General features: G+C 41.6%; 1 pseudogene; it reads right to left on the reverse strand.

Moving 5' to 3' along the window:
• Window positions 1-10448: 10448 nt before the first annotated feature.
• LOC131483223 (cytochrome P450 3A6-like) overlaps window positions 10449-18193 on the reverse strand; it is a 125844-nt pseudogene continuing 118099 nt past the window's right edge.

An 18193-nucleotide genomic window follows, 5' to 3' on the forward strand; every position in this document is an offset into this window, starting at 1 on the left:
GCTGAATTCAATTCCAGGCTCCTGACCATGATTCCAGTATTACACCAGAGAAAACACTAGAATGGAGCAGATGATCACACAAATGGCTGGTTCCTATCACCCCATAGGATATCTGAAATACGTTCCCAACCCCTCCCACCTCCCATCCACATCAACATGCAGATGCACCCTGGCAGTCTCTGACGTTTAAGAAGTGAACCAGGAGGTTGCAGAGATCTTTTTCTCCTTCTCTTTCCATCTCTATCATGTTCTCTCTGTTTTGTTTTTGGTTTTATTTTTTAGAAGGGATATTAACAAAGTGAAACACAAGGAGATTGAATCATCTAAGCCTGACTGAATCCTACAAGGGGCATTTAGTGCTGAGTGAATGCTGACCCAGTGCTGCATGTTTCTCTATCAGATCATGCCACTTTCATGGGCTGTGTCACCTCAGAAGCCCCTGGACCAGCACTAAGAGTTTGATGAGATGAGATTTGAAAAAAAGAATGTGTGAAGAGGCAAGGACTTGTCTTACTTGCTCACTAAGCATGCTGGTTAGAACTCTTCCTCGACTCTCAGTAGAAGCAGCAGCTACCAAAAGAAATGAATGCTGAAAATGGACAAGCATGCTTCACATATTACCAAGTATAATATATCAAGTGAAGAATGGGTAGTTTAAATAGCCCTACATTTGCTCTCCAGATTCAGAAGAATAAAGCATGGAAATGCTTGTACTCACTCTCACTAACAAGTCCTGTTTTTATCGTAAAAACGAAAAGCATTTTTTGACTTGCAGAGGCATATATATATATGTATATATATGTATATATATATATAAACATGTGTACCTATACCTCCCAGTCACTCTTAGTTTTTTTTTAAGATTCCTATTCATTCATTCATTCATTCACTCACTTAAGGCATATTTTACAGACAGAGAATGGGGAGATAAAGACAGAGAGATCTTCCATCTTGTGGTCCACTCTCCAAAGGGCCACACTGGCAAGAACTGCACTGATGCAAAGAAGGAACCTGGAGTGTCTTCACAATTTCCCATATAGGTGTAGGGACCCAAGGGCTTCAGCCATCCTCCACCGCTTTCCCAGGCCATAAAAAGAGCTGGATCAAAAGTGGAGCAACTTGGACACAAATGGATGCCTATATGGGATGACAGCACTAACAAGTGGAAGATTACCTTGCCACACAATTACGCAAACCCCTCTCCCAGTCCTTCATTCAAAAGCACATATTAAATACAAACGTTTTGCAACAGAGTTTAGATTTTAATGGAAAGTGATCAACACAGGAAGGACATGGTGTCACACAAGTTCAAGGGCACACTAGAATGATCTGGAATGATGGACCTTACTCAATTCAAGGAGCCCTATGACACCCAAAATAAGAGAAAGCCAGACCTTGCACAGAATGTAAGGCAGGGGTCCCTGAGTCAACAACGGCTGAAAAAAGGTGATGACCTGCAACATATACACCTAATTCAGACACCAACATCTGGGATGTATGTAATCCTTGGTAGACAAGCCTCCACATCTTTATCCTCCACCACCTTATATGAAAAGGGTCTGAGTTAAGGTAGTCCCCTACACAGGGAGTAACTCTCCAGAACAAGGAGGTTTCCTCAATACTCATCCCACATTTCCATACTTCTTGTAACATTTCATCTCAAAATTCCATATGCCCTGGAAATTGAATAAAATGAAATATGATTATTATTCTAAATATAGTCATTTGGGAGATATCAAAAATGGCAGAATGCAGAGGGCTGGTGCACATCACTGCGAAGAAAGTTTAGGATCCTGGAGCTAGTCTAATGGAGAGCTGAAAGAAGACAAATGCTGGACAAGGTGTCTGAAACACCCTAGAGTTCATGGAGGAAAACAGGTGTCATGAAAGTGAGGAAGAAGGACAGACAGGATCACAATGGTAACTGGCAGCCCAGGAGGGTACATGCCGATTGCAAAAACAAGGATGCAGACAAAGCAAGGAGAGTCACAGGCCTGCATAGGGAGATAACCAATGAGAATTGCTTTCACCCGCATGGAAACCAAGTGAGACAGAGGAGCCCAGAATGTGGAACACTGGTGAAGAAAAAACAAAAAAGATTAACCCATGAATGCCTGCTGAGGTGTCCCTGGAGCCAGGAAGACACCACTGGGGAGGTGCTTATGAGGAGCCCCACACACTATACAGATTTAGGGGCTTGATCTCTCGCATTCAACTCAGAGCTGGTGCTGTCTGCCCAAGAATTGGGGCACCAGCTCCATGGCAGGAACCACCATACTCTGTCTGTCTTCCAGGATGATTAATCTTCCTCTTATTCCCCCACTCCTCATGAAAATGACATGGCTGAAAAGGAATCTACCCATGGAAAGATTGGAAAGTCAATCTATCCATGATTTGAGCTAGGAAGAGGTCTTGTTCAACATGCAAGGGGGAATCCCTTGAGCCTATCATGAAAGATAAAAGAGTTAATGAAATTTTTTCCAAAAGGAAGCCTATGGAAGCTAACTGAAACGTAATACCCCCTTAATATCACCTGGGATTTCAATCAATAGGACACAAAAAGTTCAACTTTTGCTTGCAGTGTTGGAATTCTATATGGGAACTCAGATACATGTCCTTCCTGCTGTGCTTCTGTCCTATGTTCCTGCTTTCTGTACCTGGGAAACCAAAAATATCACAAGTACTTGGGCTCCTCTCATTACCAAGAAGGTCCAGGTGGGGTTCTAGGTTCCAAGCTAAACCCTGGCCCAGCCCGAGCTGTTTTGGTCATTTAGGGATAAACACACAGATTGAGACCTCTTTGCCTTTCCTTGTCATTCTACCTTTAAAATACACAAATACATCTTCTTAACACTTTTTAACACTGCCTGAACACACTAGCTCCTTGCAGTGGAGGGATGATCAGCAAGCTTTTGGAAGGTTTTTTCTTTTTTTTTTTTTCTTTTTACTGCACAGATGCCTGTATTCTGGCTGCATGGCTGCCTTGCTTGGGGCAGGACACTCACTGCAGGAATTCAGGGCTCCCTGTTGGAAGCATTTGAATCACCACAGGTATGTACCCCTGAGCACATGAGCTCCTTGGTAGGCGACAGGGAGGAAGGGATGCTTAGCGAGCTTCCAGCACCACCCTATCCTGGAAGTTATTATTATTATTATTATTATTATTATTATTATTATTATTATTAACTGCACAGGGTGCCTGTAGCCATGTGCTGCATGGCTCCCCCATGAAGGGCCTGGGCAGGGCCAGTCAAAGGTGATAGACAAAGCCCCTCAGGCTGCCTGGTGGCCCACCCTCACAGTTTGAAGGGTCTTGATTTATAGGAGAATAATGGGATATAAAAGGTGGTAGTGAGAGATGACCTGTGGCTTTTTTTTTTAATTTTTAGGTTAAGAATTACAGCTGAGTGACTTCCATAGAAAAGTCCATGACATGTGTATTTAAGTAGGGGACTGATAGCAAATTGGTTTGGAGGGGAGAACAAGAGTGAGAGAAATGGGTCTGCTAGCAGAATCTGTGGGGAACATGTGCGCTCACTCCTGTGCAACTGCAATTCCTGGCCCAAGAACTGCGGATGGGTTCAGGCCTTGCTAGTGAGTTAAGGCGGCAATCCACAGGGGTTGGTTTTCTAATTGCAGAGGTCTAGAGTAGGATTGCAGACCACAGCCTTGCCTGGATGAGGCTACAACTTACTCTGACACAGGAGTGCACTGAAACTGTAAAGCATCTGATTGGGTTATATGCCAGTCTCCACTAGTACTCATGAAAACCATGCTGGGTATAGAACAGGCCAGGCCAGGTCTTATCACTCGGCTGCAAAACCCAGCAAGAACCAGCATGGCTGTGGCTAGTTGAACAAGGCCTATACTCTTGCCAGGACAGGAAGGGGACAAAGTCTGTTTGGGCCAACAACCCAATTGTGTGTGCAAGAACTGCCACAGGGAGAAGACTCGATGGGGGAGCTTGGGAAACTCCATCACTGGGTTGCAGCCCCTGCAGGTGAGTTCAAGAAGCAAGGCAAGGAGCAGCCCAGACCAAGTCAGTTTAGAGTACTTGCTTACATGCATGTGGGTGAGATCTGGGGACAGATCAATCTGGGACAGCACATAACACCCACTGGCAGATCTGAGAACCAGGGAAGAGGACAGGAGCCAGATACGGCCACAACACCAGCCAGTTCACATTAGGACCAGGACAACAGTCAGACTGGGCTGATATAGGCTGCAACACCCACCAGTAGGAGCTGGAACAAGGGGAAGATTAAACTAGGCCAGGCTGCACAATAACCCAGGGGTTCCACATTTGTGGAAGTACCAGGGATGGGGGATCTGACAAGGCTTGGGAGGCTTCCTCAGGTCCTGGAGACCACCCACATGGTGGGAACCAGATTTCTGAGCTTGAATTATCTGGTCCAGATCTTGGGACCTGTGCTTTAGGTGGGTGTCAGTTTCATGAGCCCCAGGGGTGGGGATCTGTGGAACTCAAATCACCTAGCCCAGGTCTGCGGACTGCTTATGAAATGGATGTCAGGTTCATGAGCACCAAGGAAGAGGAATTTTTTTTCTATTCATTTATTCATTAATTACATTGTATTACATGACACACTTTCTTAGGTACTGGGATTCTCCCCCCTTCACCCCAAACTCTTCCCCCATGGTGAATTCCTTCACCTTGATGCATAACCACAGCTCAAGTTCCTTGGGATTCCCTAATTACAAGCTCACACCATACAGAGTCCAGCATCCCACTTGTCCAGTCAAGTTCAATGGCCTCTTAGGGAGGCCCTCTCAGGTTTGAAGGCAGAGCTAGCAGAGTGTCACCTCGATCAATTAGAAGCTCCAACATATCATCAGCAGCAATCCAGGTATTATGAGACTGGTGCAGAGTTCACTGATTGACATAGTCCATCTTAGAGTTTCCCCTTGTCCAGTTTTTTGCTGCAAACATATAGCTGAGGTGGTTGATTGATCTACTCCATCTTCTATCTTTTCTTGGTTAATGTTTTGATTCCTCCATTTTGTTCAGGGGAATCCCCAAAGAAACTTTGAGGTGTTCCCAGTCCAGGCTCCTACATGCACTACTAATAAGCACAGTACCCACCACAGTCCATCACTCCAATCAGCTGGTGGTTGTAACCCCTGGGTTGGTTCTATTCTGAGCCCCGACCTCCACTGGAACCAATGAGTATTGCAGCTCTTCCTGGCTATGCCCGTCACACACTCGTCCCTCACCTAAACCAGTGGGTGGTGTGCTGGTTGGGTGCTGCATTCCCTACTGGCACAGGCCATTTCACCCTGGCATTTGGTGTTTTGTACTGGTTTTTATCGCAACCAAACCTGGCCAGGCCCCCACACAGTTCCAGTGCTCGGATTTGCCAGTGGATGACGTGAACTGACTCAGCCTGGTCTGCCCCCAACCCAAGCCAAATGTATGCCAGTGGGTCACTTTCCAAAGCCTCTTCTGGGTTGTTTACCTCCACACTTCCTGCGTTTATTTGTAGGGTCAGTGTCCTGTCAGAGGAAGGGGAATTTGGTGGGGTTTGGGTTGCCTGGCTTGGGTCCTGGGGTCTACCTGCAAGGTTGATGCCGAGTTGGTGAGCCCCAGGGGGATCCAATAGGACTTGGATTTCATGGCTCTGGTCCTGGGGCCAACCTACTCAATTGGTGTGGGGTTTATGAGATCCAAGAGTGAGGGATCCGGAGAGGCTTGGGTCCCCTGGCCCGGGTCCCAGTGCCCACCTACAAAGTGGATGTCAGGTACATGAGACCCAAGAGTGGGAAACATGGTGGGCCTTGGGTTACCTAGGCTGGGTCCTGGAGCCCCCAGGCAGGTGGGGTGAATCCAGCAATGCTTGAGATACCTGGTCTGGGTCCTAGGACTCACCTACAAGAACATGTCCTACTTAATGAAAAAGTCGGAGCAGTGAATACATTCCCTATTGTAAAAGGCAAATATGAAAGCTCATTTGGTGCTGTAAGAGAACACAACTACCCCAAACAAACGATGATAGGAAAAAATCTTGGGGAATGGAGCCAATGGACATTGGGAGGGTGACATCATCCTCAAATTGGTGAAATTGGTAGCTATGCAAACCACTTGGACTGAACCCTTGGAACATGTACACATTGAGATTCTTGGTGACAATTCCTCACTCCTGGATACTGGAATGTGTGAAAAGTTGTGAGTGGTTTCCTCCTTTGTCTCTGCCATTACCCCAGATAAAAGAAGATATGGCAAATATGGAAGAAATGAGTTCCCATAATTTTCCCTAAATCTTGATCCTTCCCACCCTGATCCACCATATAACCATTATGAAAATTTATATATAAATAAATATATAAATATATATTTTAATATAATTATATATTAGTTAATATAATATATTCATAATATATATTTAAATATATAAATAAACATATATATCTATAATGACATCCTATCTAGACTTTGAAGTTACTTAGTATTTACATATTTAATACAGTGTTTATTATATATGCAATGTATTGTTAATATATATTTACATTAATATCATTATCACCTGGGTATTTGAATCTTTCCCTGAGAATTCACTTGTATATTACATACTCCAAGGTATTGTTCACTGTAGTTGTTCTTGAACAAAAATTGCCCTTTTCTAGTAAAATGCAACTCCAAATACTCAACTTCATTAATAGTGGAAATGAAATCACCTTTCTCATTTTTTTAAAGATTTACTCATTTTTATTACAGCCAGATATACACAGAGGAGGAGAGACAGAGAGGAAGATCTTCCGTCCGATGATTCACTCCCCAAGTGAGCCACAACGGGCCGTTGCGAGCCAATCCGCTGCCGGGAACCTGGAACCTCTTCCGGGTCTCCCACGCGGGTGCAGTGTCACAATGCATTGGGCCGTCCTCAACTGCTTTCCCAGGCCACAAGCAGGGAGCTGGATGGGAAGTGGAGCTGCCGGGATTAGAACTGGCGCCCATATGGGATCCCGGGGCTTTCAAGGCAAGGACTTTAGCCGCTAGGCCACACCGCCGGGCCCCTTTCTCATTGTTTTTTAATAATCTTTTATTATTGGTGTATCTGTAGGAAATTTAGGAATATTTTCAGGATATTATGTCCCTTAACACATTTAGGTTAACTACAATTTTGATAAATACCTTTAAAAATTTATTTTATGTATTTGATAGGCAAAGTAATAGAGACTCAGAGGAACAAACATATCTTCTATTTGCCTATTCATTCCCCAAATGCCCACCACAGCTGGGGTTGAGCCAGGTCAAAGCTGGGAGTCAGGAAGTCCAAATGGGTACCCCAGTTGGGTGAAAGAGGCACAAGGACTCAAACCATCACCATTACTTTGCCAGCTAAATTAGCATGGAACTGCAGTGTAAACAGAGCAGCTGGAATTCAAACCTGTACCTAAACATGGGATGCCAATGTCAAATATAGCAGCTAACAGAGCTGTGAGACAACAAGGGCCCCCATTCACTTATTTATACAGTTCAATGTTACAATAGAACTTCTGGGTTCAGTTCCATTCCTGATTCCAATCCAGCTATTGCAAGTATTTGGGAATTGAACCAACAGATGATTACAATTTAACAGGATGTTGAGTTCAACAATGGGTCTAGCATGGATGGACCTCCTGGCAGCATGGCTACTGCTTAGGGGAACCTGACCCAGGGCAGATTCAATATTTGGGGCCCTATCCCCAGCCACTGTTCCAGGCAATGTAGGAGTCCTGGACTTGCCTAGGATTTCAGCAGCTCAGGTCTTAGACTCTGTTCACTGCCTGCATTGTGGTGAAAGAGGCCCACATGAATTTGACCCCCAAGCTTGGGTGGATGAAATTCCAAGCAGGATGGAAGATGCAGGGGTGCCTGAGTCAGGGAACACTAAATCCTTGGTTTGCAGGCAGTCCAGGAGCAAATAGCAGCAGGTTTCTTGCACTGGCTGGCTAGCAGCAAGCTCTGAGGGGTTAGGGGTATGGCATTACTGCATAGAGACATCCATGCTATAGCACCCACTGGAAAACGCTGAGGTGAGATTGGCCATATTTGACGTGGCTACAGCATCCAATCAGCACACATGAGACCCTGGGAAAAGGGGCAAAGCCAGTAGGGGGAGTGTGGTATGCTCAACTGCTGAACCACCAATCCCACAGAAGAGTGTGAATTGAGATTGGGGGGAGTCCATGCTGGGCATGGCTACAACACCTGTGGCCCTCATGTAAGCTGGATCAGGGAAAAGCCAGGCTGGGTTGACTGTTCCTACTGATTTAAGCTCAAGTAAATGTGGGTGTGGGCTGGTAGGGCTTTAGTGTAGCATCAACCGACAGATGCTGACACAGGGAGCACAAATTCTGTCAAGTTAAACTGCAAAACCACCTGAAGAATACAAGAACCTGGAGCAGAAGTGGATCCAGTATAGAAATAGCTGGCACATCCCTCTTGGGTTCCCATTCCCATTGGTGAGCATGAGAATCAGAATTAGGGCAGATATGGCTAGATAGAGGGTAGCACTCACTAGCTTCTTATGTGAGTTGGATGGGGAGGCTTGTTCATTTGAACAAGGCTTCAATGTCCTTTGACATGTATGAGAGCTGAATGGGAGGTGAGATACGCTGGACCAGTTTGCTGTACAACCGGAAAGCACAGGAACCAAGGTAGAGGGCAGTCCTTGTGGGGTTATTGCAGATTGCTCCAACTGGTCTGAAGCTCCCACTGGCGTACATGAAGGCTAGCTGAGTGGTCAGCTGGATGATGCTGGGCTGCTACACCCTGTGGTATGGATAAAATAACTCTCTTCAATTGAACATAAGGAAAAGATCCTTAAATGTGTATGGGAACAAAAATCACCTGCCATACAGAGCAAAGGCAGTTAAATTTGCAGCACAACTCTCACAGGAAACTCTACAGGCCAAAAGAGAATGGAGCAACATACTCCAGACTCCAAACGCAAAACATTGTTGGCCCAGAAAAATGTATCCAGAAAAGCTTTCCTTTCTGAAATGACAGGACCAAATATTCACCCATTCATATTGACCCTAAATGTCAATGGCATATACTCATCAATCAAACATCATAGATTAGTAGATTGAATTAAAAAACAAAGCCATCTATTTGTTGCCTACAGAAGACACATTTCACCAACAGATATCAGCAGGAACTATGATTCATGGATTTTGATTTTTTTTGTTTGTTTTATCTCTTCAGAATACCCTTTTCTGACGGAACACTTCAATGACCTTTTCTGATGAAACACTTCAATGATCATTTAGTAGCATGATTTTCTTCAAGAAAATTCTTGATTTCCATTTATTCAGTGACACATTAGTCATTCATTCACATGTCATTTAACTTCATGGTGTTGTTAATTTCTCCCTTTTTTGTAATGTGGCTTTTTCTTTAAATGGATGTATAGTAACTGCATAATGGAGACTATCATATCCAGATGTGAGGATAAAATGCAAGATGCGTCTCTACTTCCAGGCAAAGATCGACTCCCAGTGAAACTCTTTACTACATCTTGACAATGGGATGCTGGACTCTGCCATTTTCCATGTCCGCAATGATAGATATATGACTGTGTATGAAGAACTACACTATAGTCATGACATAGGGGGACTCACAGAGGTGGGAGGGTATTGGGGATAAGGCAAATGCCAGGGCCTTTGGAAATGTATCATAAAATGATAATAATAAAAAGTAAAATAAAAGAATAATCATCCTGTAATTCTTGAAGACGTTTCATACACCGTGTACATTAGGATGCAAATGTGAGCTGTTGGTTCTCAGTGATTCAGTATGATAGACTCCCATTTAAATGGCAAGCATGAATTAGAAGAATTCATAAGGAAATTGGCATATTCAATGGATATTTACTGGAAAATAATACAAACACACACCATATAGAATACAACTGACGCTGATATGGTAACCTCATTTATTCAAATTTAAGTTAGAATTATTGACGAACTGGTAAAAACGGTTATTATGTGTTCAGCCTAGGCAAACAATGAGAAGACTAAAGGAAGACGGAGAGAGATGATCATCAACAACCAGAGAGGCTGAGTCTACATATCTGGAAATGATTTACTCAACTCTGTATTACACAAGAGACAGAACTCTGCAACACAGATGGATCAAATTGCCCATTCTCTGTAACCCTTCCTTTCTTTCTTTTTTTTAATTAATTATTTTGCATTATGTGACAGCTTCATAGGCTCTGGGAATCCCCCCCACTCCCCACATCCCTCTCCCCTGGTGTATTCCTCCACCTTGATGTAGTATTACAGTTCAAATTCAATCAAGATTCTTTCCTTGCAAACGTATACCAACCCTTCCTTTCATACCACAGGTCAGTTACAACATTATTCCCAACTATTATTAACAAAATACATTGAGGTCTCTGCTGTTTTCTGTGCTACTTCCATGAAGAACAAAGTCCACAGGAGAATCAAGCTCCATGTACAGTCCCATCTCTTGACACAACCTTTAGAATAATGGGCTTCTCAGGCTTGAGGAGTGTTTGTGGGGCTAGTTTAAGCGGAATCTGAAATGATGAAGTAACCATGCTGAGAAGCAAGCAATTAAGCACCACCCATAACAGAAGCATAGCAGAAAACAACAGCAATAACAATACTGAAAAATGTAAACATCATTCCTAACATATGACTAACATGTCTACAAAAGTCACATGAAGTTAACTATTCTGTGTTGAAATCTAATTACTCTTGAATGGATGATACACATTTTAAGTGTATGGATAGTTCTTAAATTATGGAGAAGTCAATTCCAATTAGTGATGCATAAGAAAATATAAGATTTTTCTTTCTAACATTCCCTCTTGCCTTCCAACTGTACTGTAAATGGCAAGTAAGAAAACTCTGAAATTTTGAAGAACTTTCATGAACCCTCTTAGCATCATTCTCAATGAATCCTTCATTCAGTGTGTGGAAGCATCCAATGGTTCTCCTCTCAGTAAGGAGAAGCTCCAACAACTCCTCATATACATGAGGAAGTGCCAGAATGAAGGCCAAGGAGGAAGTATCCCACACCAAGTGTGAAGAGACCTGCTTTCTCTCAGGGATAACTCCATTTCTTCACACACTTATAAACTTGCATGCTGAATTTCAATTGATGGCCAATTCTACCCTCTTAGGTTCCTCTGCAGAAATCATACTAAGGAAATTAATATTAAATGCAACTTAAATGCCACTTAAACCCTAGAAATAAGCTTCCCAGAGCCTTTCCTGGTAGGAATCAATGAAACAGTCACATAAAGTCCTCGCAAGACCCAGTCCAGGAGAAGATGAAAAAGATAAACTCTGAACAGGTCCTGCAAACCACTGGAACTGGAATTACTTAGCAGCCATTCCACACAAGCATATAATGTACGAGTATTGCTACTCTATTTTCATGGTATTAACAGTTCACTTTTGAAGATGAGATCAAGAGTGGTATAAACACAAACATGCTGCGAAAGAAAATAGAAACACTAAATCAAAAGTAATAATAAAAATTATGATATTCACTAAAGGGTTACAAAAATATGTACTTCAGAGCATCAAAATGTAACTATTAATTTGCCGTCTAAGGCATCAGCATATTCACAGATTAGTTCTCATCTGTCTTTATCATCACATTGGAGTTCTAAAAATAAGCCCCTCACAAGTGATGCTGATGATCAATAAAAGGAACATTTGAAATTCACGGATTCTGTTATATAGATTCTCACAATGATGGACATGGAGGTAGAAGATCATACTTTATATTACAAACATGACATGTAATCATATTTAAATATGAAATGCAATCAGGTACATTCATAGGAGATGTAAACAGGCTTCAAAGTAATTTCAAATCAAAGTCAAATCATTCCTTAAACAATTTTTTGCACGCTATCTGTGGGATGAGTCACATAAAAACATTGTTGAAGGTTTGTTCAAGGAGAAAATTGACGCTCAAGATTATAGATTTGGGAAGCTTTCAGAGATGTAGGAAAAACAAAATTAAGAAAATGATGTAATGAAAAAATATTTTGTTATAACACAAAAACAATCGGTTTTTAAAAAGGTGTCAGAAAAATATTCTCACTACATGAAGTACATTAACCTGGGTTTCCTTGCAAGGCTTGAAGGAGAAGTTTTGCATTAATCTGACCGGAGCAAGTTTTATGTTCATGAGAGCAAACCTCATGCCAATGCAATTTCGAGGACCAGCTCCAAAGGGAAGGTATACATAAGGATTAATGTTGTCCTTGTTTTTCTTATTGAACCTGGTTCCAAAACAGAAATAAAAACACATTAGTGATGCTTAAAAGCATCTATTTGGATTTGTCAAATACACCTTTCACATAACTATGGGTTGGCCATTCAAATCTTACTATTACTGAGCTTTAAGAATTGTATATTAGAGGACTTTCTGAGGACCTTTCTGTCTTGTTGATGAGATGATGTGAGTGCTGTTTAAAAAGACATTTACCTTTACACCTTAAACTTACATTGAAGGTGGTGATGAGTTCACATTCTGGAATACATATGGGAAGTAAGGATGATGGAGGGGAAAGCAGATTCCTGTTTCAACTGACAACCCTGTTGACATATGTTAACTGAAGGAGAAGACGATGCCTCATAGTATCTAAACAACTCTTCTCTTCATTTTCTCTCTTCTCCAAGCTCATTCCTACCTGTCTTCCTCCTCATTCCCTTTCACCTTTCCTTCACTTTACTCCTTGTCCATATACTCCTTCTCTTTCCAAATTCTCCATCAAATACTCTTTGAGATCCTCCCCACCAGCACACTACTTCTATTACCATAACTGTTTAAGTGACATTACTGACATGACACCTGACGCCATTCTACTCTAATAGCATCAGTTATTAGAGTATTAGTAAATGTTTTTGTATCTCTTCAAGCAGGCTATAAACTATTTGAATATTAAAGCTATCATTTATTCACAAAATTCCTCGATACTTGATGGTATTATGAAAATAATGTTTATACTGGCAAAATAATCATGAAATATAGCTCTTTGAGTTTAAAATAGTGCTACAGTTTTGTAGAATATACTTAAGTGTCTATAGGTTGTTCTTTTTAAAGCATTTATCTATCATTTTTATTGGGAAGTCAGATATACATATAGGAAGAGAAAGAGAGAGGAAGATTCCCCATCTATGGTTTCACTCCCCAAGTGGACACAATTGCCGGAGCTATGTCAATCCAAAGCCAGGAGCCGGAAAACTCCTCCAAGTCTCCCAAACAGGGCAGAGTCTCAACACACCCTCGATTACCCTTTCAGGCCACAAGCAAGGAGCCGGAGGGGAAGCAGGGCTTCTGGGTCATTAACCAGCACCCACATGGGAACTTGGTGTCTGAAAGGCAAGGACGTCAGGCACTAGGCCAATAAGCTGGACCCCTATTGGTTGTTTTGCTCAAAATATCTTATCAATAGAGGGAGTACAGTATATGTTTTACCCCCAATAGCCTATCAATCAGAGCAATGTAGTATGTGAGAGAGCTGACACAGATTGTGGGTATTGTGACAAGCATTAGGCCCATGCAGGTGCATTAGAAGTGCCCTCACAGACTCGTATCTGTCTGTTACATATCGGGATGTTTCAAACAACTTCCAGAATCCACATTGATAACAACCAGAGTTCTCACTGTCTGGCCCAATCACTGACACCTAAAGCTTGGTGACTAAAATAATCAAAGTGAACCCTATGGATTTGTCACTGAACATGAAAGAAGCTGATCAAAGTAGAAGTTCTGATTGCAGGAAACAGTTAATGGTTTTGAAACCAAAAGGTTATATGAACACAAAATTAACTCATAATTACCACATGAGCACTCTGTACCATTAATAGGGTCAGCAAGTCCACAACACGGTTTCTGGCAACAGAAAGTCCACCTGTAGCAAACACAAATGTCTGCATATCGGGCCTGGCACCTTGGCCTAGAGGCTAATGTCCTCACATTGAATGAGCTGAAGTCCCATATGGGTGCCAGCAGCTGCATTTCTCATCCAGCTTGTGCCTGGGAAAGCAGTCAAGGATGGCCCAAAGCCTTGGAACACTGCACCCTGCATGGGGGAGACTTGGAAGAAGTTCCTGCCTCTTGGCTGTGGATCGGCAGAGCCGGTCCATTGCCCTCACTTGGGGAGTGAATCATTGGACTATGGGATGGAAGATAGTCACATCGGTCCTCCTCTGTGTATATCTGATTTTGTAGTAAAAATAAAATAAATCTTTTATAAAAAAATTCTTCATCCCAAGACTTCTGACTTGCCAGCCAGTGCTCTACAAATTCTTTCATCATTTTTTCTTATTAAAACAACAGTGGTAGTCAATCATCCATTTCAAATTGTACAGTGTACAACAGCCTGACCTATATTGCTAGTTCCAAGAATAGCAAGCAGGTTTGAGAGCTGGTTACTTCACACTGGAATGAATCACTCACTACTAAGACAACATGTGAGCTGCCAGAGACTAGCAACCAGAAGCAGGATCAGGGTACACAGACTCTCCTCTGTCCTGACTGACTCTTCTTTCCATCAGCAATGAGCACTTTTCATCAGCACAGCTTCTGTCTTTACAATCGCTCTTGAAGAAGAGACAATTAGATGCAAGGTAGAAAGCTTTTCCATAGCTACTGTAGCATTAGACAGACAAAGAAATTAGCATAGGAAAAGTTTTTAAACTAGGAAAGAATAAGCATAAGAAAGAATTTTTAAAAGCCTGCACACCTAAAATAAGGTAGCCATTACTAAAATACAGTTAAATGCAATTATCACCAAAACTATGTGAGTTTTTATATGTACATATTGTCTATGTGTGTCAGAAGAAGATGATATCCAGGATCCTCACCAATACATAATCCACACACTCAACCCCTAACAGAAAATGACACAGCATTTTCAGATATCAAAATAGGTCTATGTGGCCCTCAGATCTAATGGCCAACTGGATCAGGCAAGATCGCCACCAAAAACATCCTAGCAACTAGGACACCTTGTGTCTCCCTAATCTTGGGACCTGCTCCAACCAGAAGTGGGAGAAAGGTGGTACAGACAATAATGCACTCTCTGCATGGTATCACAGGAGGTGAAAACAGGTGAACCAGAAGCTGGGGTTACAGAGAAAATGGTAGAAATCTGACATACGAACCCAGTCCTGGAACTTGATGGAGGGAATAATACAACTGACTGCAAACAAAGAGCAGTGTGAGAACTGCCATAAGCAAACTCGAATTGTACACAAATGGGTGACAAGCTTAGAAACCTGCCACAAGAAGAAGAATCTGCTAGCCAGACATACAATAACCAAGAGCAAAGAAGAGACAAACGTACAATGAATATGCCTGAAGACTCACCTTCAATGGAGCAAAAAGTTTTGCCAAACTCAGAGTCCACTAAGGAAGACATCGAGAAAATGAGTCATACAGAATTCAAAATGTTTATTATAAAATTTCTTATCAACAATGAGAAGCATGTAAAGCAGGAATTCAAGGAATATATCATTCTGGAAATTAATCAAATAAAAGCTGATGTATCAGAAATAAAGAATACTGTGGAGCAAATCACAAGTGCAGTGGAGAATCTCCAAAATAGAATGAAGGAGGCAGAGGAAGTTATTTCAAATTTAGAAGATATTTTCTGTCACCAGGGGTTAACAAACAAAAAGCTGGATGCAGAGTTGTATCAGTAACAACAATAAAAAAAAGTATTGAAGAATTGAAAGACACTATTAAAAGGCCAGTGTAAGAGTAATGAGAGTCTATTCAGTATGATGCTGGCGTTGGGTTTCTCATAAATTGCTTTGATTATGTTGTGAATTTTTCCATCTATGCCTACCTTGGTTAGGGTTTTTGCATGAAGTGGTGTTGGATTTTGTCGAAAGCTTTTTCTGCGTCTATTGATACTATCATGTGATTCTTGTTTTTCAGTTTTTGGATGTGGTGTATCACATTGATGGATTTCCTTATGTTGAACCACTCCTGCATTCCAGGGATGAATGCTACTTGATCCGGATGAATGATCTGTCATATGATTTTTTGAATTTTATTGGCTAGGATTTTGTTGAGAATCTTAGCATCAATGTTCATCAGAGAAATAGGTCTGTAGTTTTCCTTCTCAGTTGGGTCTCTGTCCGGTTTTGGGTGAAGGTAATGTTGGCTTCATAGAATGAGTTTGGAAGGGTTGCTTCCTTTTCTATTGTTTTGAAGAGTTTGTAGAGGATTGGGGTTAGCTCTACTGGGAATGTTTTTTAGAATTCTGTAGTGAGGCCGTCTGGGGCCCAGGCTTTTCTTTGTTGGAAGATCTTTAATTATTGATTCAATCTCTGCTTCACTTGTGGATTTGTTCAGTTCATTTTTTGCCTCTGGGCTAAGTTTTGGCAGGTGGTGTGAGTCTAAGAACTTTTCCATTTCTTGGTGGTCTTCTGATTTGTTGGAGTACAGTGCTTTGTAGTAATTTTTAATTATTATCTTAATGGTTGTAATATCTGTTGTTATGTTGCCTTTTTCACATTTCATGCTGTTAGTTCTTGCTTTCTCTTCTTTTTTTCTTTCTCAATTGGGCCAGTGGGGTGTCTATCTTGTTTATGTTTTCAAAAAACCACCTTTTTGATTCATTAATTTTCTGTATAGTTTTCTTCGATTTCTATCTGATTAATTTCCTCCCTTGTTTCGATGATTTCTTCTTTTCTGTTGTGTGTGGGTCTCTTCTGCTGCTGTTTTCCCAATTCCTGGAGGTAGGTGTTTAGTTCCTGTATTTGGCGCCTCTCTTTGGCCTTGACATGAGCTCCACTTTCAATGAATTTACCCTTTTACACTGCTTTGGTCGTGTCTCACAAGTTTTGGAATGTTGTGTCAGAGTTTTCATTGCTTTCCATAGATTTTTTGATCTCATCTTTAATTTCCTCTCTGACCCATTGTTCATTTAATAGCGTATTGTTCAACCTCCAAGAATTTCTGTATTTCCTGGGGCATTTTGCATTGCTGATTCCAACCCAACGCCAGCATCACACTGAATGGAGAAAAACTGGAACCCTTCCCACTGAGATCTGGAATGAGACAAGGATGTCAGCTTTCTCCACTGCTATTCAGCATAGTCCTAGAGGTAGTTGCTGAAGCCATAAGACAAGAAAAAAAATCAGAGGAATCCAAATGGGAAACGAAGAAGTGAAGCTTTCACTATACACAGATGACATGATTCTTTACATAGAAGAGCCAAGAGGCTCAACACAGAGACTGCTAGAACTTATACGAGAGTTTGGTAGAGTGGCAGGTTACAAAATTAATGAACAAAAACGAACAGCCATGTGTATATAAACAGCCCCAAGTTGGAAAAAGATTTAACCAGCAAGATACCTTTCAAAATAACAGAGAAAAGTATGAAGTATCTGGGAATTAACCTAACCAAAAATGTAGGAGACCTATTTGAGGAAAAATACAAACCACTTAAAAGAGAAATTGAACAAGACCTCAAAAGATGGAGCTACATCCCATGCTTCTGGATAGGTAAAATCAATATCATTAAAATGTCTATATTGCAAAGGCAATATATACATTCAGCGCAATCCCAATCAAATTGCCCAAAACATTCTTAATGGAACTGGAAACAATGATTCAAAGGTTCATCTGGAAACACAAAAAACCACGAATAGCCAGAACCATCCTGAAGAACAGGAAGTTAGCAGGGGGAATCACAGTTCCAGACCTCTGGACATACTATAAGGCAGTGGTTATCAAAACAGCTTGGTGCTGGCACAAAGATAGAGAGGAAGCTCAATGGAGCAGAATAGAAACAACAGAAGGGAACCCACACAGATACAACAAAATAATCTTTGACAAAAGGACAAACGATAATCCTGGCAAATGGGAAGGTCTGTTCAATAAATGCTGTTGGGACAACTGGTCAATAGCCTGTAGAAACAAAAACACAGACCCACATCTCTCACCATACACTAAAATCAAATCTAAATAGATAAAAGATATAAACCTACATCCAGAAACCTTCAAACTTTTGGAAGAAAATGTTGGAAATACTCTGCAAGATCTAGGGGTATGTTCCTACTTCCTCAAAAGGACAAGAAAGGCAATAGCAATCAAGACCAGAATAACAAAATGGGGCCTCATCAAACTAAGAAACTTCTGTACGGCAAGGGAAACAAGATTTAGTTTCTGGGCCCCAGTCCCACA

The sequence above is a fragment of the Ochotona princeps genome, chromosome 24 (genome assembly GCF_030435755.1).
Source record: "Ochotona princeps isolate mOchPri1 chromosome 24, mOchPri1.hap1, whole genome shotgun sequence".
NCBI lineage: Eukaryota > Metazoa > Chordata > Mammalia > Lagomorpha > Ochotonidae > Ochotona > Ochotona princeps.